At 43.8% G+C, this 23094-nt stretch overlaps 38 non-coding genes across 38 annotated transcripts; all 38 read left to right on the top strand.

Moving 5' to 3' along the window:
* The first annotated feature begins 230 nt into the window (after nucleotides 1-230).
* trnat-ugu (transfer RNA threonine (anticodon UGU)) lies at nucleotides 231-302 on the top strand. The gene has a single exon. It is a non-coding gene; the product is annotated as a tRNA-Thr (tRNA).
* A 774-nt stretch (nucleotides 303-1076) lies between these two features.
* trnaa-cgc (transfer RNA alanine (anticodon CGC)) lies at nucleotides 1077-1148 on the top strand. The gene has a single exon. It is a non-coding gene; the product is annotated as a tRNA-Ala (tRNA).
* Nucleotides 1149-2123: 975 nt separating this feature from the next.
* On the top strand, nucleotides 2124-2195 carry trnaa-cgc (transfer RNA alanine (anticodon CGC)). The gene has a single exon. It is a non-coding gene; the product is annotated as a tRNA-Ala (tRNA).
* A 234-nt stretch (nucleotides 2196-2429) lies between these two features.
* Nucleotides 2430-2501, top strand: trnat-ugu (transfer RNA threonine (anticodon UGU)). Its single transcript has one exon. It is a non-coding gene; the product is annotated as a tRNA-Thr (tRNA).
* A 428-nt stretch (nucleotides 2502-2929) lies between these two features.
* Nucleotides 2930-3001, top strand: trnat-ugu (transfer RNA threonine (anticodon UGU)). Its single transcript has one exon. It is a non-coding gene; the product is annotated as a tRNA-Thr (tRNA).
* Nucleotides 3002-3522: 521 nt separating this feature from the next.
* trnat-ugu (transfer RNA threonine (anticodon UGU)) lies at nucleotides 3523-3594 on the top strand. Its single transcript has one exon. It is a non-coding gene; the product is annotated as a tRNA-Thr (tRNA).
* A 487-nt stretch (nucleotides 3595-4081) lies between these two features.
* Nucleotides 4082-4153, top strand: trnat-ugu (transfer RNA threonine (anticodon UGU)). Its single transcript has one exon. It is a non-coding gene; the product is annotated as a tRNA-Thr (tRNA).
* A 775-nt stretch (nucleotides 4154-4928) lies between these two features.
* Nucleotides 4929-5000, top strand: trnaa-ugc (transfer RNA alanine (anticodon UGC)). Its single transcript has one exon. It is a non-coding gene; the product is annotated as a tRNA-Ala (tRNA).
* A 234-nt stretch (nucleotides 5001-5234) lies between these two features.
* On the top strand, nucleotides 5235-5306 carry trnat-ugu (transfer RNA threonine (anticodon UGU)). Its single transcript has one exon. It is a non-coding gene; the product is annotated as a tRNA-Thr (tRNA).
* Nucleotides 5307-5428: 122 nt separating this feature from the next.
* Nucleotides 5429-5500, top strand: trnas-uga (transfer RNA serine (anticodon UGA)). The gene has a single exon. It is a non-coding gene; the product is annotated as a tRNA-Ser (tRNA).
* A 975-nt stretch (nucleotides 5501-6475) lies between these two features.
* On the top strand, nucleotides 6476-6547 carry trnaa-ugc (transfer RNA alanine (anticodon UGC)). The gene has a single exon. It is a non-coding gene; the product is annotated as a tRNA-Ala (tRNA).
* A 233-nt stretch (nucleotides 6548-6780) lies between these two features.
* On the top strand, nucleotides 6781-6852 carry trnat-ugu (transfer RNA threonine (anticodon UGU)). Its single transcript has one exon. It is a non-coding gene; the product is annotated as a tRNA-Thr (tRNA).
* A 521-nt stretch (nucleotides 6853-7373) lies between these two features.
* trnat-cgu (transfer RNA threonine (anticodon CGU)) lies at nucleotides 7374-7445 on the top strand. Its single transcript has one exon. It is a non-coding gene; the product is annotated as a tRNA-Thr (tRNA).
* A 183-nt stretch (nucleotides 7446-7628) lies between these two features.
* trnaa-ugc (transfer RNA alanine (anticodon UGC)) lies at nucleotides 7629-7700 on the top strand. The gene has a single exon. It is a non-coding gene; the product is annotated as a tRNA-Ala (tRNA).
* Nucleotides 7701-8022: 322 nt separating this feature from the next.
* On the top strand, nucleotides 8023-8094 carry trnaa-ugc (transfer RNA alanine (anticodon UGC)). The gene has a single exon. It is a non-coding gene; the product is annotated as a tRNA-Ala (tRNA).
* A 1570-nt stretch (nucleotides 8095-9664) lies between these two features.
* Nucleotides 9665-9736, top strand: trnaa-ugc (transfer RNA alanine (anticodon UGC)). The gene has a single exon. It is a non-coding gene; the product is annotated as a tRNA-Ala (tRNA).
* Nucleotides 9737-9970: 234 nt separating this feature from the next.
* On the top strand, nucleotides 9971-10042 carry trnat-ugu (transfer RNA threonine (anticodon UGU)). The gene has a single exon. It is a non-coding gene; the product is annotated as a tRNA-Thr (tRNA).
* A 775-nt stretch (nucleotides 10043-10817) lies between these two features.
* Nucleotides 10818-10889, top strand: trnaa-cgc (transfer RNA alanine (anticodon CGC)). Its single transcript has one exon. It is a non-coding gene; the product is annotated as a tRNA-Ala (tRNA).
* A 234-nt stretch (nucleotides 10890-11123) lies between these two features.
* On the top strand, nucleotides 11124-11195 carry trnat-ugu (transfer RNA threonine (anticodon UGU)). Its single transcript has one exon. It is a non-coding gene; the product is annotated as a tRNA-Thr (tRNA).
* A 774-nt stretch (nucleotides 11196-11969) lies between these two features.
* Nucleotides 11970-12041, top strand: trnaa-cgc (transfer RNA alanine (anticodon CGC)). Its single transcript has one exon. It is a non-coding gene; the product is annotated as a tRNA-Ala (tRNA).
* A 975-nt stretch (nucleotides 12042-13016) lies between these two features.
* On the top strand, nucleotides 13017-13088 carry trnaa-cgc (transfer RNA alanine (anticodon CGC)). Its single transcript has one exon. It is a non-coding gene; the product is annotated as a tRNA-Ala (tRNA).
* A 234-nt stretch (nucleotides 13089-13322) lies between these two features.
* Nucleotides 13323-13394, top strand: trnat-ugu (transfer RNA threonine (anticodon UGU)). The gene has a single exon. It is a non-coding gene; the product is annotated as a tRNA-Thr (tRNA).
* A 428-nt stretch (nucleotides 13395-13822) lies between these two features.
* Nucleotides 13823-13894, top strand: trnat-ugu (transfer RNA threonine (anticodon UGU)). The gene has a single exon. It is a non-coding gene; the product is annotated as a tRNA-Thr (tRNA).
* Nucleotides 13895-14415: 521 nt separating this feature from the next.
* On the top strand, nucleotides 14416-14487 carry trnat-ugu (transfer RNA threonine (anticodon UGU)). The gene has a single exon. It is a non-coding gene; the product is annotated as a tRNA-Thr (tRNA).
* A 487-nt stretch (nucleotides 14488-14974) lies between these two features.
* Nucleotides 14975-15046, top strand: trnat-ugu (transfer RNA threonine (anticodon UGU)). Its single transcript has one exon. It is a non-coding gene; the product is annotated as a tRNA-Thr (tRNA).
* A 775-nt stretch (nucleotides 15047-15821) lies between these two features.
* Nucleotides 15822-15893, top strand: trnaa-ugc (transfer RNA alanine (anticodon UGC)). The gene has a single exon. It is a non-coding gene; the product is annotated as a tRNA-Ala (tRNA).
* Nucleotides 15894-16127: 234 nt separating this feature from the next.
* Nucleotides 16128-16199, top strand: trnat-ugu (transfer RNA threonine (anticodon UGU)). Its single transcript has one exon. It is a non-coding gene; the product is annotated as a tRNA-Thr (tRNA).
* Nucleotides 16200-16321: 122 nt separating this feature from the next.
* Nucleotides 16322-16393, top strand: trnas-uga (transfer RNA serine (anticodon UGA)). The gene has a single exon. It is a non-coding gene; the product is annotated as a tRNA-Ser (tRNA).
* Nucleotides 16394-17365: 972 nt separating this feature from the next.
* On the top strand, nucleotides 17366-17440 carry trnaa-ugc (transfer RNA alanine (anticodon UGC)). The gene has a single exon. It is a non-coding gene; the product is annotated as a tRNA-Ala (tRNA).
* Nucleotides 17441-17673: 233 nt separating this feature from the next.
* Nucleotides 17674-17745, top strand: trnat-ugu (transfer RNA threonine (anticodon UGU)). Its single transcript has one exon. It is a non-coding gene; the product is annotated as a tRNA-Thr (tRNA).
* A 521-nt stretch (nucleotides 17746-18266) lies between these two features.
* On the top strand, nucleotides 18267-18338 carry trnat-cgu (transfer RNA threonine (anticodon CGU)). Its single transcript has one exon. It is a non-coding gene; the product is annotated as a tRNA-Thr (tRNA).
* Nucleotides 18339-18521: 183 nt separating this feature from the next.
* trnaa-ugc (transfer RNA alanine (anticodon UGC)) lies at nucleotides 18522-18593 on the top strand. The gene has a single exon. It is a non-coding gene; the product is annotated as a tRNA-Ala (tRNA).
* Nucleotides 18594-18915: 322 nt separating this feature from the next.
* On the top strand, nucleotides 18916-18987 carry trnaa-ugc (transfer RNA alanine (anticodon UGC)). The gene has a single exon. It is a non-coding gene; the product is annotated as a tRNA-Ala (tRNA).
* Nucleotides 18988-19220: 233 nt separating this feature from the next.
* Nucleotides 19221-19292, top strand: trnat-ugu (transfer RNA threonine (anticodon UGU)). Its single transcript has one exon. It is a non-coding gene; the product is annotated as a tRNA-Thr (tRNA).
* Nucleotides 19293-19813: 521 nt separating this feature from the next.
* On the top strand, nucleotides 19814-19885 carry trnat-cgu (transfer RNA threonine (anticodon CGU)). The gene has a single exon. It is a non-coding gene; the product is annotated as a tRNA-Thr (tRNA).
* A 183-nt stretch (nucleotides 19886-20068) lies between these two features.
* On the top strand, nucleotides 20069-20140 carry trnaa-ugc (transfer RNA alanine (anticodon UGC)). The gene has a single exon. It is a non-coding gene; the product is annotated as a tRNA-Ala (tRNA).
* A 322-nt stretch (nucleotides 20141-20462) lies between these two features.
* On the top strand, nucleotides 20463-20534 carry trnaa-ugc (transfer RNA alanine (anticodon UGC)). Its single transcript has one exon. It is a non-coding gene; the product is annotated as a tRNA-Ala (tRNA).
* Nucleotides 20535-20951: 417 nt separating this feature from the next.
* Nucleotides 20952-21023, top strand: trnas-uga (transfer RNA serine (anticodon UGA)). Its single transcript has one exon. It is a non-coding gene; the product is annotated as a tRNA-Ser (tRNA).
* The last annotated feature ends 2071 nt before the right edge of the window (nucleotides 21024-23094 follow it).

The raw sequence follows: 23094 nt of genomic DNA, 5'->3' as shown, positions 1-23094 counted from the left end.
ATTTGACTTTTAGACTGAAGCTCATTATTCGAAGCATGCTGAAGTGAATCAAAACCACATCAAAAACTGTTCATTAAAAAGGCATTTGCAGCTGGAGGAACTTGCTTGATTTGCATGTTCTGAGACAGTATCAGAAGAATGTTTGCTGTTATGCTCAGGTAATTAACTCCAGTTGCTTTTACAGGTACATTTGTCCAGTGCTTCAACGCCAATTCAAAACAAAGGCTGGGGGCGCGATGGCCAAGTGGCAAGGCGTCGGTCTTGTAAACCGAAGATCACGGGTTCGATCCCCGTTCGTGCCTTTTCCAAGCAAAAAGAAGCTTAATGGGAGCTTTTATTACATTTCAATCAAATCCTCCCCATCTTTGCTGAATGTCTTACTTTTACTCATGCTCTTGGGTTCCTTAAACAGAAGATTGGCAGAGGGGATGTATCTCAGTGGTAAAGCGCATGCTTTGCATGTATGAGGTCCAGGGTTCAATCCCCTCCGTCTCCATGTTATAACCTGCTGGGCTGGTTTTTGCAACTTCAGACTACGAGGATCAGGAATTTTTCTTCATTGTCTGCCCTATTAGAGTATTTCTTTGCAACTTCAGAGAAACACAAACCAGACATTTAGTTCTAGACAAATTCTGCCACATGTGTTGCAAGGTGCCCAGGATGGGAGTACATGCACATTCTTCTACTGAAGCAGAGGTCACACCAACGTTTGCTAAAAGTTCAAACTGAGCATTTAGCAAGAATTTTATTCATTGAGTCAGCTAAGAATTGTCAGGAGACCGGTTGAGGCACAGAGTCATGGGACTAGCACAGCTGATGAGCTGGCATGGTGGCCAAGTGGTAAGGCTTCGGTCTTGTAAACCGAAGATCATGGATTCGGACCCGTCTGTGCCTTCTTTCTTGGAAGATTCTACCCAATGTCACTTTGCTGGTAGCTTTTGCATGCCCCATCATATATGATGTTCCAGCTTACTATGTTAAAATGCTGACTATGCAGGATTTTAACTCTGCCCTCACTGTAAGTTTAAAGCATTGGCTTGTCCCATGGGCACATTGTCAACAACCTACAGCAAGTTGGGGATGTAGCTCAGTGGTAGAGCGCATGCTTCGCATGTATGAGGTCCTGGGTTCAATCCCCAGCATCTCCACTGAATTTGTCTTTTAGACTGAAGCTCATTATTCGAAGCATGCTGAAATGAATCAAAACCACAACAAAAACTGTTCATTAAAAAGGCATTTGCAGCTGGAGGAACTTGCTTGATTTGCATGTTCTGAGACAGTAACAGAAGAATGTTTACTGTTATGCTCAGGTAACCGAAGATCACGGGTTCGATTCCCGTTCGTTCCTTTTCCAAGCAAAAAGAAGCTTAATGGGAGCTTTTATTACATGTCAATCAAATCCTCCCCATCTTTGCTGAATGTCTTACTTTTACTCATGCTCTCTGGTTCCGTAAACAGAAGATTGGCAGTGGGGATGTATCTCAGTGGTAAAGCGCATGCTTTGCATGTATGAGGTCCAGGGTTCAATCCCCTGCATCTCCATGTTATAACCTGCTTGGCAGGTTTTTGCAACTTCAGACTACAAGGATCAGGAATTTTTCTTCATTGTCTGACCTTTTAGAGTATTTCTTTGCAACTTCAGAGAAACACAAACCAGACATTTAGTTCTAGACAAATTCTGCCGCATGTGTTGCAAGGTGCCCAGGATGGGAGTACATGCACATTCTTGTACTGAAGCAGAGGTCACACCAACGTTTGCTAAAAGTTCAAACTGAGCATTTAGCAAGAATTTTATTCATTGAGTCAGCCAAGAATTCTCAGGAGACCGGTTGAGGCATAGAGTCATGGAACTAACACAGATGATGAGCTGGCATGTTGGCCAAGTGGTAAGTCGTCGGTCTCGTAAACCGAAAGTCATGGGTTCGACCCCCGTCCGTACCTTCTTTCTTGGAAGATTCTGCCCAATGTCACTTTGCTGGTAGCCTTTGCGTGCCCCATCATATATGATGTTCCAGCTTACTATGTTAAAATGCTGACTATGCAGGATTTTAACTCTGCCCTCACTGTAAGTTTAAAGCTTTGGCTTGTCCCATGGGCACATTGTCAACAACCTACAGCAAGTTGGGGATGTAGCTCAGTGGTAGAGCGCATGCTTCGCATGTATGAGGTCCTGGGTTCAATCCCCAGCATCTCCGCTGAATTTGTCTTTTAGACTGAAGCTCATTATTGGAAGCATGCTGAAGTGAATCAAAACCACAACAAAAACTGTTCATTAAAAAGGCATTTGCAGCTGGAGGAACTTGCTTGATTTGCATGTTCTGAGACAGTATCAGAAGAATGTTTACTGTTATGCTCAGGTAATTAACTCCTGTTGCTGTTACAGGTACATTTGTCCAGTGCTTCCACGCCAAATCAAAACCAAGGTTGCGGGCGTGATGGCCAAGTGGCAAGGCGTCGGTCTTGTAAACCGAAGATCACGGTTTCGATCCCCGTTCGTGCCTTTTCCAAGCAAAAAGAAGCTTAATGGGAGCTTTTATTACATGTCAATCAAATCCTCCCCATCTTTGCTGTATGTCTTACTTTTACTCATGCTCTTGGGTTCCTGAAACAGAAGATTGGCAGAGGGGATGTAGCTCTGTGGTAGAGCGCATGCTTTGCATGTATGAGGTCCTGGGTTCAATCCCCAGCATCTCCACTGAATTTGTCGTTTAGACTGAAGCTCATTATTCCAAGCATGCTGAAGTGAATCAAAACCTCAACAAAAACTGTTCATTAAAAAGGCATTTGCAGCTGGAGGAACTTGCTTGATTTGCATGTTCTGAGACAGTATCAGAAGAATGTTTGCTGTTATGCTCAGGTAATTAACTCCAGTTGCTTTTACAGGTACATTTGTCCAGTGCTTCAACGCCAATTCAAAACAAAGGCTGGGGGCGCGATGGCCAAGTGGCAAGGCGTCGGTCTTGTAAACCGAAGATCACGGGTTCGATCCCCGTTCGTGCCTTTTCCAAGCAAAAAGAAGCTTAATGGGAGCTTTTATTACATTTCAATCAAATCCTCCCCATCTTTGCTGAATGTCTTACTTTTACTCATGCTCTTGGGTTCCTTAAACAGAAGATTGGCAGAGGGGATGTATCTCAGTGGTAAAGCGCATGCTTTGCATGTATGAGGTCCAGGGTTCAATCCCCTCCATCTCCATGTTATAACCTGCTGGGCTGGTTTTTGCAACTTCAGACTACGAGGATCAGGAATTTTTCTTCATTGTCTGCCCTATTAGAGTATTTCTTTGCAACTTCAGAGAAACACAAACCAGACATTTAGTTCTAGACAAATTCTGCCACATGTGTTGCAAGGTGCCCAGGATGGGAGTACATGCACATTCTTCTACTGAAGCAGAGGTCACACCAACGTTTGCTAAAAGTTCAAACTGAGCATTTAGCAAGAATTTTATTCATTGAGTCAGCTAAGAATTGTCAGGAGACCGGTTGAGGCACAGAGTCATGGGACTAGCACAGCTGATGAGCTGGCATGGTGGCCAAGTGGTAAGGCTTCGGTCTTGTAAACCGAAGATCATGGATTCGACCCCCGTCTGTGCCTTCTTTCTTGGAAGATTCTACCCAATGTCACTTTGCTGGTAGCTTTTGCATGCCCCATCATATATGATGTTCCAGCTTACTATGTTAAAATGCTGACTATGCAGGATTTTAACTCTGCCCTCACTGTAAGTTTAAAGCATTGGCTTGTCCCATGGGCACATTGTCAACAACCTACAGCAAGTTGGGGATGTAGCTCAGTGGTAGAGCGCATGCTTTGCATGTATGAGGTCGTGGATTCAATCCCCAGCATCTCCACTGAATTTGTCTTTTAGACTGAAGCTCATTATTCGAAGCATGCTGAAGTGAATCAAAACCACAACAAAAAATGTTCATTAAAAAGGCATTTGCAGCTGGAGGAACTTGCTTGATTTGCATGTTCTGAGACAGTATCAGAAGAATGTTTACTGTTATGCTCAGGTAATTAACTCCTGTTGTTTTACAGGTACATTTGTCCAGTGCTTCCACGCCAATTAAAAACCAAGGCCTTGGGCGTGATGGCCAAGTGGCAAGGCGTTGGTCTTGTAAACCGAAGATCACTGGTTTGATCCCCGTTCATGCCTTTTCCAAGCAAAAAGAAGCTTAATGGGAGCTTTTATTACATGTCAATCAAATCCTCCCCATCTTTGCTGAATGTCTTACTTTTACTCATGCTCTCTGGTTCCGTAAACAGAAGATTGGCAGTGGGGATGTATCTCATTGGTAAAGCGCATGCTTTGCATGTATGAGGCCCAGGGTTCAATCCCCTGCATCTCCATGTTATAACCGGCTGGGCAGGTTTTTGCAACTTCAGACTACAAGGATCAGGAATTTTTCTTCATTGTCTGACCTTTTAGAGTATTTCTTTGCAACTTCAGAGAAACACAAACCAGACATTTAGTTCTAGACAAATTCTGCCGCATGTGTTGCAAGGTGCCCAGGATGGGAGTACATGCACATTCTTGTACTGAAGGAGAGGTCACACCAACGTTTGCTAAAAGTTCAAACTGAGCATTTAGCAAGAATTTTATTCATTGAGTCAGCCAAGAATTGTCAGGAGACCGGTTGAGGCATAGAGTCATGGAACTAACACAGTTGATGAGCTGGCATGTTGGCCAAGTGGTAAGTCGTCGGTCTCGTAAACCGAAAGTCATGGGTTCGACCCCCGTCCGTGCCTTCTTTCTTGGAAGATTCTGCCCAATGTCACTTTGCTGGTAGCTTTTGCATGCCCCATCATATATGATGTTCCAGCTTACTATGTTAAAATGCTGACTATGCAGGATTTTAACTCTGCCCTCACTGTAAGTTTAAAGCTTTGGCTTGTCCCATGGGCACATTGTCAACAACCTGCAGCAATTTGGGGATGTAGCTCAGTGGTAGAGCGCATGCTTTGCATGTATGAGGTCCTGGGTTCAATCCCCAGCATCTCCACTGAATTTGTCGTTTAGACTGAAGCTCATTATTCCAAGCATGCTGAAGTGAATCAAAACCTCAACAAAAACTGTTCATTAAAAAGGCATTTGCAGCTGGAGGAACTTGCTTGATTTGCATGTTCTGAGACAGTATCAGAAGAATGTTTGCTGTTATGCTCAGGTAATTAGCTCCAGTTGCTTTTACAGGTACATTTGTCCAGTGCTTCCACGCCAATTCAAAACCAAAGCTTTGGGCGCGATGGCCAAGTGGCAAGGCGTCGGTCTTGTAAACCGAAGATCACGGGTTCGATCCCCGTTCGTGCCTTTTCCAAGCAAAAAGAAACTTAAAGGGAGCTTTTATTACGTGTCAATCAAATCCTCCCCATCTTTGCTGAATGTCTTATTTTTTCTCATGCTCTTGGGTTCCTCAAAAAGAAGGTTGGCAGAGGGGATGTAGCTCAGTGATAAAGCGCATGCTTTGAATGTTTGAGGTCCAGGGTTCAATCCCCTGCATCTCCATGTTATAACCTGCTGGGCAGGTTTTTGCAACTTCAGACTACGAGGATCAGGAATTTTTCTCCATTGTCTGACCTATTAGAGTATTTCTTTGCAACTTCAGAGAAACACAAACCAGATATTTAGTTCTAGACAAATTCTGCCGCATGTGTTGCAAGGTGCCCAGGATGAGAGTACATGCACATTCTTGTACTGAAGCAGAGGTCACACCAACGTTTGCTAAAATGTCAAACTGAGCATTTAGCAAGAATTTTATTCATTGAGTCAGCCAAGAATTGTCAGAAGACCGGTTGAGGCTATTAGTCATGGGACTAGCACAGTTGGTGAGCTGGCGTGGTGGCCGTGTGGTAAGGCGTCAGTCTCGCAAACCGAAGATCATGGGTTCGACCCCTGTCCGTGCCTTCTTTCTTGGAAGATTCTGCCCAATGTCACTTTGCTGGTAGCTTTTGCACGCCCCATCATATATGATGTTCCAGCTTACTATGTTAAAATGCTGACTATGCAGGATTTTAACTCTGCCCTCACTGTAAGTTTAAAGCATTGGCTTGTCCCATGGGCACATTGTCAACAACCTACAGCCAGTTGGGGATTTAGCTCAGTGGTAGAGCGCATGCTTTGCATGTATGAGGTCCTGGGTTCAATCCCCAGCATCTCCACTGAATTTGTCTTTTAGACTGAAGCTCATTATTGGAAGCATGCTGAAGTGAATCAAAACCACAACAAAAACTGTTCATTAAAAAGGCATTTGCAGCTGGAGGAACTTGCTTGATTTGCATGTTCTGAGACAGTATCAGAAGAATTTTTACTGTTATGCTCAGGTAACCGAAGATCACGGGTTCGATCCCCATTCGTGCCTTTTCCAAGCAATAAGAAGCTTAATGGGAGCTTTTATTACATGTTAATCAAATCCTCCCCATCTTTGCTGTATGTCTTACTTTTACTCATGCTCTTGGGTTCCTCAAACAGAAGATTGGCGGAGGGGATGTAGCTCAGTGGTAGAGCGTATGCTTTGCATGTATGAGGTCCTGGGTTCAATCCCCAGCATCTCCACTGAATTTGTCTTTTAGACTGAAGCTCATTATTGGAAGCATGCTGAAGTGAATCAAAACCACAACAAAAACTTTTCATTAAAAAGGCATTTGCAGCTGGAGGAACTTGCTTGATTTGCATGTTCTGAGACAGTATCAGAAGAATGTTTACTGTTATGCTCAGGTAATTAACTCCTGTTGTTTTACAGGTACATTTGTGCAGTGCTTCCACGCCAATTAAAAACCAAGGCTGTGGGCGTGATGGCCAAGTGGCAAGGCGTTGGTCTTGTAAACCGAAGATCACGGGTTCAATCCCCGTTCATGCCTTTTCCAAGCAAAAAGAAGCTTAATGGGAGCTTTTATTACATGTCAATCAAATCCTCCCCATCTTTGCTGAATGTCTTACTTTTACTCATGCTCTCTGGTTCCGTAAACAGAAGATTGGCAGTGGGGATGTATCTCAGTGGTAAAGCGCATGCTTTGCATGTATGAGGTCCAGGGTTCAATCACCTGCATCTCCATGTTATAACCTGCTGGGCAGGTTTTTGCAACTTCAGACTACAAGGATCAGGAATTTTTCTTCATTGTCTGACCTTTTAGAGTATTTCTTTGCAACTTCAGAGAAACACAAACCAGACATTTAGTTCTAGACAAATTCTGCCGCATGTGTTGCAAGGTGCCCAGGATGGGAGTACATGCACATTCTTGTACTGAAGCAGAGGTCACACCAACGTTTGCTAAAAGTTCAAACTGAGCATTTAGCAAGAATTTTATTCATTGAGTCAGCCAAGAATTGTCAGGAGACCGGTTGAGGCACAGAGTTATGGGACTTGAACATTTGATGAGCTGGCATGGTGGCCAAGTGGTAAGGCGTCGGTCTCGTAAACTGAAGATCATGGGTTCGACCCCAGTCCGTGCCTTCTTTCTTGGAAGATTCTGCCCAATGTCACTTTGCTGGTAGCCTTTGCATGCCCCATCATATATGATGTTCCAGCTTACTATGTTAAAAATGCTGACTATGCAGGATTTTAACTCTGCCCTCACTGTAAGTTTAAAGCTTTGGCTTGTCCCATGGGCGCATTGTCAACAACCTGCAGCAATTTGGGGATGTAGCTCAGTGGTAGAGCGCATGCTTTGCATGTATGAGGTCCTGGGTTCAATCCCCAGCATCTCCACTGAATTTGTCTTTTAGTCTGAAGCTCATTATTCGAAGCATGCTGAAATGAATCAAAACCACAACAAAAACTGTTCATTAAAAAGGCATTTGCAGCTGGAGGAACTTGCTTGATTTGCATGTTCTGAGACAGTAACAGAAGAATGTTTACTGTTATGCTCAGGTAACCGAAGATCATGGGTTCGATTCCCGTTCGTGCCTTTTCCAAGCAAAAAGAAGCTTAATGGGAGCTTTTATTACATGTCAATCAAATCCTCCCCATCTTTGCTGTATGTCTTACTTTTACTCATGCTCTTGGGTTCCTCAAACAGAAGATTGGCAGAGGGGATGTAGCTCAGTGGTAGAGCGTATGCTTTGCATGTATGAGGTCCTGGGTTCAATCCCCAGCATCTCCACTGAATTTGTCTTTTAGACTGAAGCTCATTATTGGAAGCATGCTGAAGTGAATCAAAACCACAACAAAAACTTTTCATTAAAAAGGCATTTGCAGCTGGAGGAACTTGCTTGATTTGCATGTTCTGAGACAGTATCAGAAGAATGTTTGCTGTTATGCTCAGGTAATTAACTCCAGTTGCTTTTACAGGTACATTTGTCCAGTGCTTCCACGCCAATTCAAAACCAAGGCTGTGGGCGCGATGGCCAAGTGGCAAGGCGTCGGTCTTGTAAACCGAAGATCACGGGTTCGTGCCTTTTCCAAGCAAAAAGAAGCTTAATGGGAGCTTTTATTACATTTCAATCAAATCCTCCCCATCTTTGCTGAATGTCTTATTTTTTCTCATGCTCTTGGGTTCCTCAAAAAGAAGGTTGGCAGAGGGGATGTAGCTCAGTGGTAAAGCGCATGCTTTGAATGTTTGAGGTCCTGGGTTCAATCCCAGCTATCTCCACTGAATTTGTCTTTTAGACTGAAGCTCATTATTAGAAGCATGCTGAAGTGAATCAAAACCACAACAAAAAATATTCATTAAAAAGGCATTTGCTGCTGGAGGAACTTGCTTGATTTGCATTTTCTGAGACAGTATCAGAAGGATGTTTACTGTTATGCTCAGGTAAATAACTCCTGTTGCTTTTACAGGTACATTTGTCCAGTTCTTCCACGCCATTTCAAAAACAAGGCTGTGGGCGCGATGGCCAAGTGGCAAGCCGTTTGTCTTGTAAACCGAAGATCACGGGTTCGTTCCCCGTTCGTGCCTTTTCCAAGCAAAAAGAAGCTTAATGGGAGCTTTTATTACATGTTAATCAAATCCCCCCCATTTTTGCTGAATGTCTTACTTTTACTCATGCTCTTGGGTTCCTCAAACGGAAGATTGGCAGAGGGGATATAGTTCAGTGGTAGAGTGCATTCTTTGCATGTATGAGGTCCAGGGTTCAATCCTCTGCATCTCCATGTTATAACCTGCTGGGCTGTTTTTTGCAACTTCAGACTACGAGGATCAGGAATTTTTCTTCACTGTCTGACCTTTTAGAGTATTTCCATGCAACTTCAGAGAAACACAAACCAGACATTTAGTTCTAGACAAATTCTGCCGCATGTCTTGCACGGTGCCCAGGATGGGAGTACATGCACATTCTTGTACTGAAGCAGAGGTCACACCAACGTTTGCTAAAAGGTCAAACTGAGCATTTAGCAAGAATTTTATTCATTGAGTCAGCCAAGAATTGTCAGGAGACCGGTTGAGGCATAGAGTCATGGGACTAGCACAGTTGATGAGCTGGCGTGGTGGCCATGTGGTAAGGCGTCGGTCTTCTAAACCGAAGATCATGGGTTCGACCCCTGTCCGTGCCTTCGTTCTTGGAAGATTCTGCCCAATGTCACTTTGCTGGTAGCTTTTGCATGCCCCATCATATATGATGTTCCAGCTTACTATGTTAAAATGCTGACTATGCAGGATTTTAACTCTGCCCTCACTGTAAGTTTAAAGCTTTGGCTTGTCCCATGGGCACATTGTCAACAACCTGCAGCAATTTGGGGATGTAGCTCAGTGGTAGAGCGCATGCTTTGCATGTATGAGGTCCTGGGTTCAATCCCCAGCCTCTCCACTGAATTTGTCGTTTAGACTGAAGCTCATTATTCCAAGCATGCTGAAGTGAATCAAAACCTCAACAAAAACTGTTCATTAAAAAGGCATTTGCAGCTGGAGGAACTTGCTTGATTTGCATGTTCTGAGACAGTATCAGAAGAATGTTTGCTGTTATGCTCAGGTAATTAGCTCCAGTTGCTTTTACAGGTACATTTGTCCAGTGCTTCCACGCCAATTCAAAACCAAAGCTTTGGGCGCGATGGCCGAGTGGCAAGGCGTCGGTCTTGTAAACCGAAGATCACGGGTTCGATCCCCGTTCGTGCCTTTTCCAAGCAAAAAGAAACTTAAAGGGAGCTTTTATTACGTGTCAATCAAATCCTCCCCATCTTTGCTGAATGTCTTATTTTTTCTCATGCTCTTGGGTTCCTCAAAAAGAAGGTTGGCAGAGGGGATGTAGCTCTGTGATAAAGCGCATGCTTTGAATGTTTGAGGTCCAGGGTTCAATCCCCTGCATCTCCATGTTATAACCTGCTGGGCAGGTTTTTGCAACTTCAGACTACGAGGATCAGGAATTTTTCTCCATTGTCTGACCTATTAGAGTATTTCTTTGCAACTTCAGAGAAACACAAACCAGATATTTAGTTCTAGACAAATTCTGCCGCATGTGTTGCAAGGTGCCCAGGATGGGAGTACATGCACATTCTTGTACTGAAGCAGAGGTCACACCAACGTTTGCTAAAAGGTCAAACTGAGCATTTAGCAAGAATTTTATTCATTGAGTCAGCCAAGAATTGTCAGGAGACCGGTTGAGGCTATTAGTCATGGGACTAGCACAGTTGGTGAGCTGGCATGGTGGCCGTGTGGTAAGGCGTCAGTCTCGCAAACCGAAGATCATGGGTTCGACCCCTGTCCGTGCCTTCTTTCTTGGAAGATTCTGCCCAATGTCACTTTGCTGGTAGCTTTTGCACGCCCCATCATATATGATGTTCCAGCTTACTATGTTAAAATGCTGACTATGCAGGATTTTAACTCTGCCCTCACTGTAAGTTTAAAGCTTTGGCTTGTCCCATGGGCACATTGTCAACAACCTACAGCAAGTTGGGGATGTAGCTCAGTGGTAGAGCGCATGCTTCGCATGTATGAGGTCCTGGGTTCAATCCCCAGCATCTCCACTGAATTTGACTTTTAGACTGAAGCTCATTATTCGAAGCATGCTGAAGTGAATCAAAACCACATCAAAAACTGTTCATTAAAAAGGCATTTGCAGCTGGAGGAACTTGCTTGATTTGCATGTTCTGAGACAGTATCAGAAGAATGTTTGCTGTTATGCTCAGGTAATTAACTCCAGTTGCTTTTACAGGTACATTTGTCCAGTGCTTCAACGCCAATTCAAAACAAAGGCTGGGGGCGCGATGGCCAAGTGGCAAGGCGTCGGTCTTGTAAACCGAAGATCACGGGTTCGATCCCCGTTCGTGCCTTTTCCAAGCAAAAAGAAGCTTAATGGGAGCTTTTATTACATTTCAATCAAATCCTCCCCATCTTTGCTGAATGTCTTACTTTTACTCATGCTCTTGGGTTCCTTAAACAGAAGATTGGCAGAGGGGATGTATCTCAGTGGTAAAGCGCATGCTTTGCATGTATGAGGTCCAGGGTTCAATCCCCTCCGTCTCCATGTTATAACCTGCTGGGCTGGTTTTTGCAACTTCAGACTACGAGGATCAGGAATTTTTCTTCATTGTCTGACCTATTAGAGTATTTCTTTGCAACTTCAGAGAAACACAAACCAGACATTTAGTTCTAGACAAATTCTGCCACATGTGTTGCAAGGTGCCCAGGATGGGAGTACATGCACATTCTTCTACTGAAGCAGAGGTCACACCAACGTTTGCTAAAAGTTCAAACTGAGCATTTAGCAAGAATTTTATTCATTGAGTCAGCTAAGAATTGTCAGGAGACCGGTTGAGGCACAGAGTCATGGGACTAGCACAGCTGATGAGCTGGCATGGTGGCCAAGTGGTAAGGCTTCGGTCTTGTAAACCGAAGATCATGGATTCGGACCCGTCTGTGCCTTCTTTCTTGGAAGATTCTACCCAATGTCACTTTGCTGGTAGCTTTTGCATGCCCCATCATATATGATGTTCCAGCTTACTATGTTAAAATGCTGACTATGCAGGATTTTAACTCTGCCCTCACTGTAAGTTTAAAGCATTGGCTTGTCCCATGGGCACATTGTCAACAACCTACAGCAAGTTGGGGATGTAGCTCAGTGGTAGAGCGCATGCTTCGCATGTATGAGGTCCTGGGTTCAATCCCCAGCATCTCCACTGAATTTGTCTTTTAGACTGAAGCTCATTATTCGAAGCATGCTGAAATGAATCAAAACCACAACAAAAACTGTTCATTAAAAAGGCATTTGCAGCTGGAGGAACTTGCTTGATTTGCATGTTCTGAGACAGTAACAGAAGAATGTTTACTGTTATGCTCAGGTAACCGAAGATCACGGGTTCGATTCCCGTTCGTTCCTTTTCCAAGCAAAAAGAAGCTTAATGGGAGCTTTTATTACATGTCAATCAAATCCTCCCCATCTTTGCTGAATGTCTTACTTTTACTCATGCTCTCTGGTTCCGTAAACAGAAGATTGGCAGTGGGGATGTATCTCAGTGGTAAAGCGCATGCTTTGCATGTATGAGGTCCAGGGTTCAATCCCCTGCATCTCCATGTTATAACCTGCTTGGCAGGTTTTTGCAACTTCAGACTACAAGGATCAGGAATTTTTCTTCATTGTCTGACCTTTTAGAGTATTTCTTTGCAACTTCAGAGAAACACAAACCAGACATTTAGTTCTAGACAAATTCTGCCGCATGTGTTGCAAGGTGCCCAGGATGGGAGTACATGCACATTCTTGTACTGAAGCAGAGGTCACACCAACGTTTGCTAAAAGTTCAAACTGAGCATTTAGCAAGAATTTTATTCATTGAGTCAGCCAAGAATTCTCAGGAGACCGGTTGAGGCATAGAGTCATGGAACTAACACAGATGATGAGCTGGCATGTTGGCCAAGTGGTAAGTCGTCGGTCTCGTAAACCGAAAGTCATGGGTTCGACCCCCGTCCGTACCTTCTTTCTTGGAAGATTCTGCCCAATGTCACTTTGCTGGTAGCCTTTGCGTGCCCCATCATATATGATGTTCCAGCTTACTATGTTAAAATGCTGACTATGCAGGATTTTAACTCTGCCCTCACTGTAAGTTTAAAGCTTTGGCTTGTCCCATGGGCACATTGTCAACAACCTACAGCAAGTTGGGGATGTAGCTCAGTGGTAGAGCGCATGCTTCGCATGTATGAGGTCCTGGGTTCAATCCCCAGCATCTCCGCTGAATTTGTCTTTTAGACTGAAGCTCATTATTGGAAGCATGCTGAAGTGAATCAAAACCACAACAAAAACTGTTCATTAAAAAGGCATTTGCAGCTGGAGGAACTTGCTTGATTTGCATGTTCTGAGACAGTATCAGAAGAATGTTTACTGTTATGCTCAGGTAATTAACTCCTGTTGCTGTTACAGGTACATTTGTCCAGTGCTTCCACGCCAAATCAAAACCAAGGTTGCGGGCGTGATGGCCAAGTGGCAAGGCGTCGGTCTTGTAAACCGAAGATCACGGTTTCGATCCCCGTTCGTGCCTTTTCCAAGCAAAAAGAAGCTTAATGGGAGCTTTTATTACATGTCAATCAAATCCTCCCCATCTTTGCTGTATGTCTTACTTTTACTCATGCTCTTGGGTTCCTGAAACAGAAGATTGGCAGAGGGGATGTAGCTCTGTGGTAGAGCGCATGCTTTGCATGTATGAGGTCCTGGGTTCAATCCCCAGCATCTCCACTGAATTTGTCGTTTAGACTGAAGCTCATTATTCCAAGCATGCTGAAGTGAATCAAAACCTCAACAAAAACTGTTCATTAAAAAGGCATTTGCAGCTGGAGGAACTTGCTTGATTTGCATGTTCTGAGACAGTATCAGAAGAATGTTTGCTGTTATGCTCAGGTAATTAACTCCAGTTGCTTTTACAGGTACATTTGTCCAGTGCTTCAACGCCAATTCAAAACAAAGGCTGGGGGCGCGATGGCCAAGTGGCAAGGCGTCGGTCTTGTAAACCGAAGATCACGGGTTCGATCCCCGTTCGTGCCTTTTCCAAGCAAAAAGAAGCTTAATGGGAGCTTTTATTACATTTCAATCAAATCCTCCCCATCTTTGCTGAATGTCTTACTTTTACTCATGCTCTTGGGTTCCTTAAACAGAAGATTGGCAGAGGGGATGTATCTCAGTGGTAAAGCGCATGCTTTGCATGTATGAGGTCCAGGGTTCAATCCCCTCCATCTCCATGTTATAACCTGCTGGGCTGGTTTTTGCAACTTCAGACTACGAGGATCAGGAATTTTTCTTCATTGTCTGCCCTATTAGAGTATTTCTTTGCAACTTCAGAGAAACACAAACCAGACATTTAGTTCTAGACAAATTCTGCCACATGTGTTGCAAGGTGCCCAGGATGGGAGTACATGCACATTCTTCTACTGAAGCAGAGGTCACACCAACGTTTGCTAAAAGTTCAAACTGAGCATTTAGCAAGAATTTTATTCATTGAGTCAGCTAAGAATTGTCAGGAGACCGGTTGAGGCACAGAGTCATGGGACTAGCACAGCTGATGAGCTGGCATGGTGGCCAAGTGGTAAGGCTTCGGTCTTGTAAACCGAAGATCATGGATTCGACCCCCGTCTGTGCCTTCTTTCTTGGAAGATTCTACCCAATGTCACTTTGCTGGTAGCTTTTGCATGCCCCATCATATATGATGTTCCAGCTTACTATGTTAAAATGCTGACTATGCAGGATTTTAACTCTGCCCTCACTGTAAGTTTAAAGCATTGGCTTGTCCCATGGGCACATTGTCAACAACCTACAGCAAGTTGGGGATGTAGCTCAGTGGTAGAGCGCATGCTTTGCATGTATGAGGTCGTGGATTCAATCCCCAGCATCTCCACTGAATTTGTCTTTTAGACTGAAGCTCATTATTCGAAGCATGCTGAAATGAATCAAAACCACAACAAAAAATGTTCATTAAAAAGGCATTTGCAGCTGGAGGAACTTGCTTGATTTGCATGTTCTGAGACAGTATCAGAAGAATGTTTACTGTTATGCTCAGGTAATTAACTCCTGTTGTTTTACAGGTACATTTGTCCAGTGCTTCCACGCCAATTAAAAACCAAGGCCTTGGGCGTGATGGCCAAGTGGCAAGGCGTTGGTCTTGTAAACCGAAGATCACTGGTTTGATCCCCGTTCATGCCTTTTCCAAGCAAAAAGAAGCTTAATGGGAGCTTTTATTACATGTCAATCAAATCCTCCCCATCTTTGCTGAATGTCTTACTTTTACTCATGCTCTCTGGTTCCGTAAACAGAAGATTGGCAGTGGGGATGTATCTCATTGGTAAAGCGCATGCTTTGCATGTATGAGGCCCAGGGTTCAATCCCCTGCATCTCCATGTTATAACCGGCTGGGCAGGTTTTTGCAACTTCAGACTACAAGGATCAGGAATTTTTCTTCATTGTCTGACCTTTTAGAGTATTTCTTTGCAACTTCAGAGAAACACAAACCAGACATTTAGTTCTAGACAAATTCTGCCGCATGTGTTGCAAGGTGCCCAGGATGGGAGTACATGCACATTCTTGTACTGAAGGAGAGGTCACACCAACGTTTGCTAAAAGTTCAAACTGAGCATTTAGCAAGAATTTTATTCATTGAGTCAGCCAAGAATTGTCAGGAGACCGGTTGAGGCATAGAGTCATGGAACTAACACAGTTGATGAGCTGGCATGTTGGCCAAGTGGTAAGTCGTCGGTCTCGTAAACCGAAAGTCATGGGTTCGACCCCCGTCCGTGCCTTCTTTCTTGGAAGATTCTGCCCAATGTCACTTTGCTGGTAGTTTTTGCATGCCCCATCATATATGATGTTCCAGCTTACTATGTTAAAATGCTGACTATGCAGGATTTTAACTCTGCCCTCACTGTAAGTTTAAAGCTTTGGCTTGTCCCATGGGCACATTGTCAACAACCTGCAGCAATTTGGGGATGTAGCTCAGTGGTAGAGCGCATGCTTTGCATGTATGAGGTCCTGGGTTCAATCCCCAGCATCTCCACTGAATTTGTCGTTTAGACTGAAGCTCATTATTCCAAGCATGCTGAAGTGAATCAAAACCTCAACAAAAACTGTTCATTAAAAAGGCATTTGCAGCTGGAGGAACTTGCTTGATTTGCATGTTCTGAGACAGTATCAGAAGAATGTTTGCTGTTATGCTCAGGTAATTAGCTCCAGTTGCTTTTACAGGTACATTTGTCCAGTGCTTCCACGCCAATTCAAAACCAAAGCTTTGGGCGCGATGGCCAAGTGGCAAGGCGTCGGTCTTGTAAACCGAAGATCACGGGTTCGATCCCCGTTCGTGCCTTTTCTAAGCAAAAAGAAACTTAAAGGGAGCTTTTATTACGTGTCAATCAAATCCTCCCCATCTTTGCTGAATGTCTTATTTTTTCTCATGCTCTTGGGTTCCTCAAAAAGAAGGTTGGCAGAGGGGATGTAGCTCAGTGATAAAGCGCATGCTTTGAATGTTTGAGGTCCAGGGTTCAATCCCCTGCATCTCCATGTTATAACCTGCTGGGCAGGTTTTTGCAACTTCAGACTACGAGGATCAGGAATTTTTCTCCATTGTCTGACCTATTAGAGTATTTCTTTGCAACTTCAGAGAAACACAAACCAGATATTTAGTTCTAGACAAATTCTGCCGCATGTGTTGCAAGGTGCCCAGGATGAGAGTACATGCACATTCTTGTACTGAAGCAGAGGTCACACCAACGTTTGCTAAAAGGTCAAACTGAGCATTTAGCAAGAATTTTATTCATTGAGTCAGCCAAGAATTGTCAGGAGACCGGTTGAGGCTATTAGTCATGGGACTAGCACAGTTGGTGAGCTGGCGTGGTGGCCGTGTGGTAAGGCGTCAGTCTCGCAAACCGAAGATCATGGGTTCGACCCCTGTCCGTGCCTTCTTTCTTGGAAGATTCTGCCCAATGTCACTTTGCTGGTAGCTTTTGCACGCCCCATCATATATGATGTTCCAGCTTACTATGTTAAAATGCTGACTATGCAGGATTTTAACTCTGCCCTCACTGTAAGTTTAAAGCATTGGCTTGTCCCATGGGCACATTGTCAACAACCTACAGCCAGTTGGGGATTTAGCTCAGTGGTAGAGCGCATGCTTTGCATGTATGAGGTCCTGGGTTCAATCCCCAGCATCTCCACTGAATTTGTCTTTTAGACTGAAGCTCATTATTGGAAGCATGCTGAAGTGAATCAAAACCACAACAAAAACTGTTCATTAAAAAGGCATTTGCAGCTGGAGGAACTTGCTTGATTTGCATGTTCTGAGACAGTATCAGAAGAATTTTTACTGTTATGCTCAGGTAACCGAAGATCACGGGTTCGATCCCCATTCGTGCCTTTTCCAAGCAAAAAGAAGCTTAATGGGAGCTTTTATTACATGTTAATCAAATCCTCCCCATCTTTGCTGTATGTCTTACTTTTACTCATGCTCTTGGGTTCCTCAAACAGAAGATTGGCGGAGGGTATGTAGCTCAGTGGTAGAGCGTATGCTTTGCATGTATGAGGTCCTGGGTTCAATCCCCAGCATCTCCACTGAATTTGTCTTTTAGACTGAAGCTCATTATTGGAAGCATGCTGAAGTGAATCAAAACCACAACAAAAACTTTTCATTAAAAAGGCATTTGCAGCTGGAGGAACTTGCTTGATTTGCATGTTCTGAGACAGTATCAGAAGAATGTTTACTGTTATGCTCAGGTAATTAACTCCTGTTGTTTTACAGGTACATTTGTGCAGTGCTTCCACGCCAATTAAAAACCAAGGCTGTGGGCGTGATGGCCAAGTGGCAAGGCGTTGGTCTTGTAAACCGAAGATCACGGGTTCAATCCCCGTTCATGCCTTTTCCAAGCAAAAAGAAGCTTAATGGGAGCTTTTATTACATGTCAATCAAATCCTCCCCATCTTTGCTGAATGTCTTACTTTTACTCATGCTCTCTGGTTCCGTAAACAGAAGATTGGCAGTGGGGATGTATCTCAGTGGTAAAGCGCATGCTTTGCATGTATGAGGTCCAGGGTTCAATCACCTGCATCTCCATGTTATAACCTGCTGGGCAGGTTTTTGCAACTTCAGACTACAAGGATCAGGAATTTTTCTTCATTGTCTGACCTTTTAGAGTATTTCTTTGCAACTTCAGAGAAACACAAACCAGACATTTAGTTCTAGACAAATTCTGCCGCATGTGTTGCAAGGTGCCCAGGATGGGAGTACATGCACATTCTTGTACTGAAGCAGAGGTCACACCAACGTTTGCTAAAAGTTCAAACTGAGCATTTAGCAAGAATTTTATTCATTGAGTCAGCCAAGAATTGTCAGGAGACCGGTTGAGGCACAGAGTTATGGGACTTGAACATTTGATGAGCTGGCATGGTGGCCAAGTGGTAAGGCGTCGGTCTCGTAAACTGAAGATCATGGGTTCGACCCCAGTCCGTGCCTTCTTTCTTGGAAGATTCTGCCCAATGTCACTTTGCTGGTAGCCTTTGCATGCCCCATCATATATGATGTTCCAGCTTACTATGTTAAAAATGCTGACTATGCAGGATTTTAACTCTGCCCTCACTGTAAGTTTAAAGCTTTGGCTTGTCCCATGGGCGCATTGTCAACAACCTGCAGCAATTTGGGGATGTAGCTCAGTGGTAGAGCGCATGCTTTGCATGTATGAGGTCCTGGGTTCAATCCCCAGCATCTCCACTGAATTTGTCTTTTAGTCTGAAGCTCATTATTCGAAGCATGCTGAAATGAATCAAAACCACAACAAAAACTGTTCATTAAAAAGGCATTTGCAGCTGGAGGAACTTGCTTAATTTGCATGTTCTGAGACAGTAACAGAAGAATGTTTACTGTTATGCTCAGGTAACCGAAGATCATGGGTTCGATTCCCGTTCGTGCCTTTTCCAAGCAAAAAGAAGCTTAATGGGAGCTTTTATTACATGTCAATCAAATCCTCCCCATCTTTGCTGTATGTCTTACTTTTACTCATGCTCTTGGGTTCCTCAAACAGAAGATTGGCAGAGGGGATGTAGCTCAGTGGTAGAGCGTATGCTTTGCATGTATGAGGTCCTGGGTTCAATCCCCAGCATCTCCACTGAATTTGTCTTTTAGACTGAAGCTCATTATTGGAAGCATGCTGAAGTGAATCAAAACCACAACAAAAACTTTTCATTAAAAAGGCATTTGCAGCTGGAGGAACTTGCTTGATTTGCATGTTCTGAGACAGTATCAGAAGAATGTTTACTGTTATGCTCAGGTAATTAACTCCTGTTGTTTTACAGGTACATTTGTGCAGTGCTTCCACGCCAATTAAAAACCAAGGCTGTGGGCGTGATGGCCAAGTGGCAAGGCGTTGGTCTTGTAAACCGAAGATCACGGGTTCAATCCCCGTTCATGCCTTTTCCAAGCAAAAAGAAGCTTAATGGGAGCTTTTATTACATGTCAATCAAATCCTCCCCATCTTTGCTGAATGTCTTACTTTTACTCATGCTCTCTGGTTCCGTAAACAGAAGATTGGCAGTGGGGATGTATCTCAGTGGTAAAGCGCATGCTTTGCATGTATGAGGTCCAGGGTTCAATCACCTGCATCTCCATGTTATAACCTGCTGGGCAGGTTTTTGCAACTTCAGACTACAAGGATCAGGAATTTTTCTTCATTGTCTGACCTTTTAGAGTATTTCTTTGCAACTTCAGAGAAACACAAACCAGACATTTAGTTCTAGACAAATTCTGCCGCATGTGTTGCAAGGTGCCCAGGATGGGAGTACATGCACATTCTTGTACTGAAGCAGAGGTCACACCAACGTTTGCTAAAAGTTCAAACTGAGCATTTAGCAAGAATTTTATTCATTGAGTCAGCCAAGAATTGTCAGGAGACCGGTTGAGGCACAGAGTTATGGGACTTGAACATTTGATGAGCTGGCATGGTGGCCAAGTGGTAAGGCGTCGGTCTCGTAAACTGAAGATCATGGGTTCGACCCCAGTCCGTGCCTTCTTTCTTGGAAGATTCTGCCCAATGTCACTTTGCTGGTAGCCTTTGCATGCCCCATCATATATGATGTTCCAGCTTACTATGTTAAAAATGCTGACTATGCAGGATTTTAACTCTGCCCTCACTGTAAGTTTAAAGCTTTGGCTTGTCCCATGGGCGCATTGTCAACAACCTGCAGCAATTTGGGGATGTAGCTCAGTGGTAGAGCGCATGCTTTGCATGTATGAGGTCCTGGGTTCAATCCCCAGCATCTCCACTGAATTTGTCTTTTAGTCTGAAGCTCATTATTCGAAGCATGCTGAAATGAATCAAAACCACAACAAAAACTGTTCATTAAAAAGGCATTTGCAGCTGGAGGAACTTGCTTGATTTGCATGTTCTGAGACAGTAACAGAAGAATGTTTACTGTTATGCTCAGGTAACCGAAGATCATGGGTTCGATTCCCGTTCGTGCCTTTTCCAAGCAAAAAGAAGCTTAATGGGAGCTTTTATTACATGTCAATCAAATCCTCCCCATCTTTGCTGTATGTCTTACTTTTACTCATGCTCTTGGGTTCCTCAAACAGAAGATTGGCAGAGGGGATGTAGCTCAGTGGTAGAGCGTATGCTTTGCATGTATGAGGTCCTGGGTTCAATCCCCAGCATCTCCACTGAATTTGTCTTTTAGACTGAAGCTCATTATTGGAAGCATGCTGAAGTGAATCAAAACCACAACAAAAACTTTTCATTAAAAAGGCATTTGCAGCTGGAGGAACTTGCTTGATTTGCATGTTCTGAGACAGTATCAGAAGAATGTTTGCTGTTATGCTCAGGTAATTAACTCCAGTTGCTTTTACAGGTACATTTGTCCAGTGCTTCCACGCCAATTCAAAACCAAGGCTGTGGGCGCGATGGCCAAGTGGCAAGGCGTCGGTCTTGTAAACCGAAGATCACGGGTTCGTGCCTTTTCCAAGCAAAAAGAAGCTTAATGGGAGCTTTTATTACATTTCAATCAAATCCTCCCCATCTTTGCTGAATGTCTTATTTTTTCTCATGCTCTTGGGTTCCTCAAAAAGAAGGTTGGCAGAGGGGATGTAGCTCAGTGGTAAAGCGCATGCTTTGAATGTTTGAGGTCCTGGGTTCAATCCCCGCTATCTCCACTGAATTTGTCTTTTAGACTGAAGCTCATTATTAGAAGCATGCTGAAGTGAATCAAAACCACAACAAAAAATATTCATTAAAAAGGCATTTGCTGCTGGAGGAACTTGCTTGATTTGCATTTTCTGAGACAGTATCAGAAGGATGTTTACTGTTATGCTCAGGTAAATAACTCCTGTTGCTTTTACAGGTACATTTGTCCAGTTCTTCCACGCCATTTCAAAAACAAGGCTGTGGGCGCGATGGCCAAGTGGCAAGCCGTTTGTCTTGTAAACCGAAGATCACGGGTTCGTTCCCCGTTCGTGCCTTTTCCAAGCAAAAAGAAGCTTAATGGGAGCTTTTATTACATGTTAATCAAATCCCCCCCATTTTTGCTGAATGTCTTACTTTTACTCATGCTCTTGGGTTCCTCAAACGGAAGATTGGCAGAGGGGATATAGTTCAGTGGTAGAGTGCATTCTTTGCATGTATGAGGTCCAGGGTTCAATCCTCTGCATCTCCATGTTATAACCTGCTGGGCTGTTTTTTGCAACTTCAGACTACGAGGATCAGGAATTTTTCTTCACTGTCTGACCTTTTAGAGTATTTCCATGCAACTTCAGAGAAACACAAACCAGACATTTAGTTCTAGACAAATTCTGCCGCATGTCTTGCACGGTGCCCAGGATGGGAGTACATGCACATTCTTGTACTGAAGCAGAGGTCACACCAACGTTTGCTAAAAGGTCAAACTGAGCATTTAGCAAGAATTTTATTCATTGAGTCAGCCAAGAATTGTCAGGAGACCGGTTGAGGCATAGAGTCATGGGACTAGCACAGTTGATGAGCTGGCGTGGTGGCCATGTGGTAAGGCGTCGGTCTTCTAAACCGAAGATCATGGGTTCGACCCCTGTCCGTGCCTTCGTTCTTGGAAGATTCTGCCCAATGTCACTTTGCTGGTAGCTTTTGCATGCCCCATCATATATGATGTTCCAGCTTACTATGTTAATATGCTGACTATGCAGGATTTTAACTCTGCCCTCACTGTAAGTTTAAAGCGTTGTCTTGTCCCATGGGCACATTGTCGACAACCTACAGCAAGTTTGGGATGTAGCTCAGTGGTAGAGAGTATGCTTTGCATGTATGAGGTCCAGGGTTCAAACCCTTGCATCTCCATGTTATAACCTGCTGGGCTGTTTTTTGCAACTTCAGACTACGTGGATCAGGAATTTTTCTTCATTGTCTGACCTATTAGAGTATTTCTTTGCAACTTCAGAGAAACACAAACCAGACATTTAGTTCTAGACAAGTTCTGCCACATGTGTTGCAAGGTGTCCAGGATGGGAGTACATGCAAATTCTTGTACTGAAGCAGAGGTCACACCAACTTTTGCTAAAAGGTCAAACTGAGCATTTAGCAAGAATTTATTCATTGAGTCAGCCAAGAATTGTTAGGTGACCAGTTGAGGCATAGAGTCATGGGACTAGGTGGGTTGTTTGGCAGGCATGGTGGCCAAGTGGCAAGGCGTTGGTCTTGTAAAAAGAAGATCATGGGTTCGACCCCCGTCTGTGCCTTCTTTCTTGGAAGATTCTGCCCAATGTCACTTTGCTGGTAGCTTTTGCATGCCCTATCATATATGATGTTCGAGCTTACTATGTTAAAATGCTGACTATGCAGGATTTTAACTCTTCCCTTGCTGTAAGTTTAAAGCTTTGGCTTGTCCCATGGGCACATTGCCAACAACCTGCAGCCAGTTGGGGATGTAGCTTTGTGGTAGAGCGCATGCTTTGCATGTATGAGGTCCTGGGTTCAATCCCCAGCATCTCCACTGAATTTGTCTTTTAGGCTGAAGCTCATTATTGGAAGCATGCTGAAGTGATTTAAAACCACAACAAAAACTGTTCATTGGAGATTTTCACCTGAGTGAGCAGTTTCTCCACACAGCTCTCTTGCTTTGGGTCTGGATGGCTCCCCACCTGATTTGTATGTGGAACTTTGGGATTTAGTGGGACCTCTTATACTGGATTCCTGGAAAGGAAAAGACCTGTTACAATGTTCAAGCTACAGGCCTGTTTCTCTTATTTGTAGCGACGT

Source organism: Salminus brasiliensis, chromosome 6 (assembly GCF_030463535.1).
Source record: "Salminus brasiliensis chromosome 6, fSalBra1.hap2, whole genome shotgun sequence".
NCBI classification, from domain to species: domain Eukaryota; kingdom Metazoa; phylum Chordata; class Actinopteri; order Characiformes; family Bryconidae; genus Salminus; species Salminus brasiliensis.
Note: the sequence above shows the minus strand (reverse complement) of the source record. Positions and strands in the feature narration are given on the sequence as shown.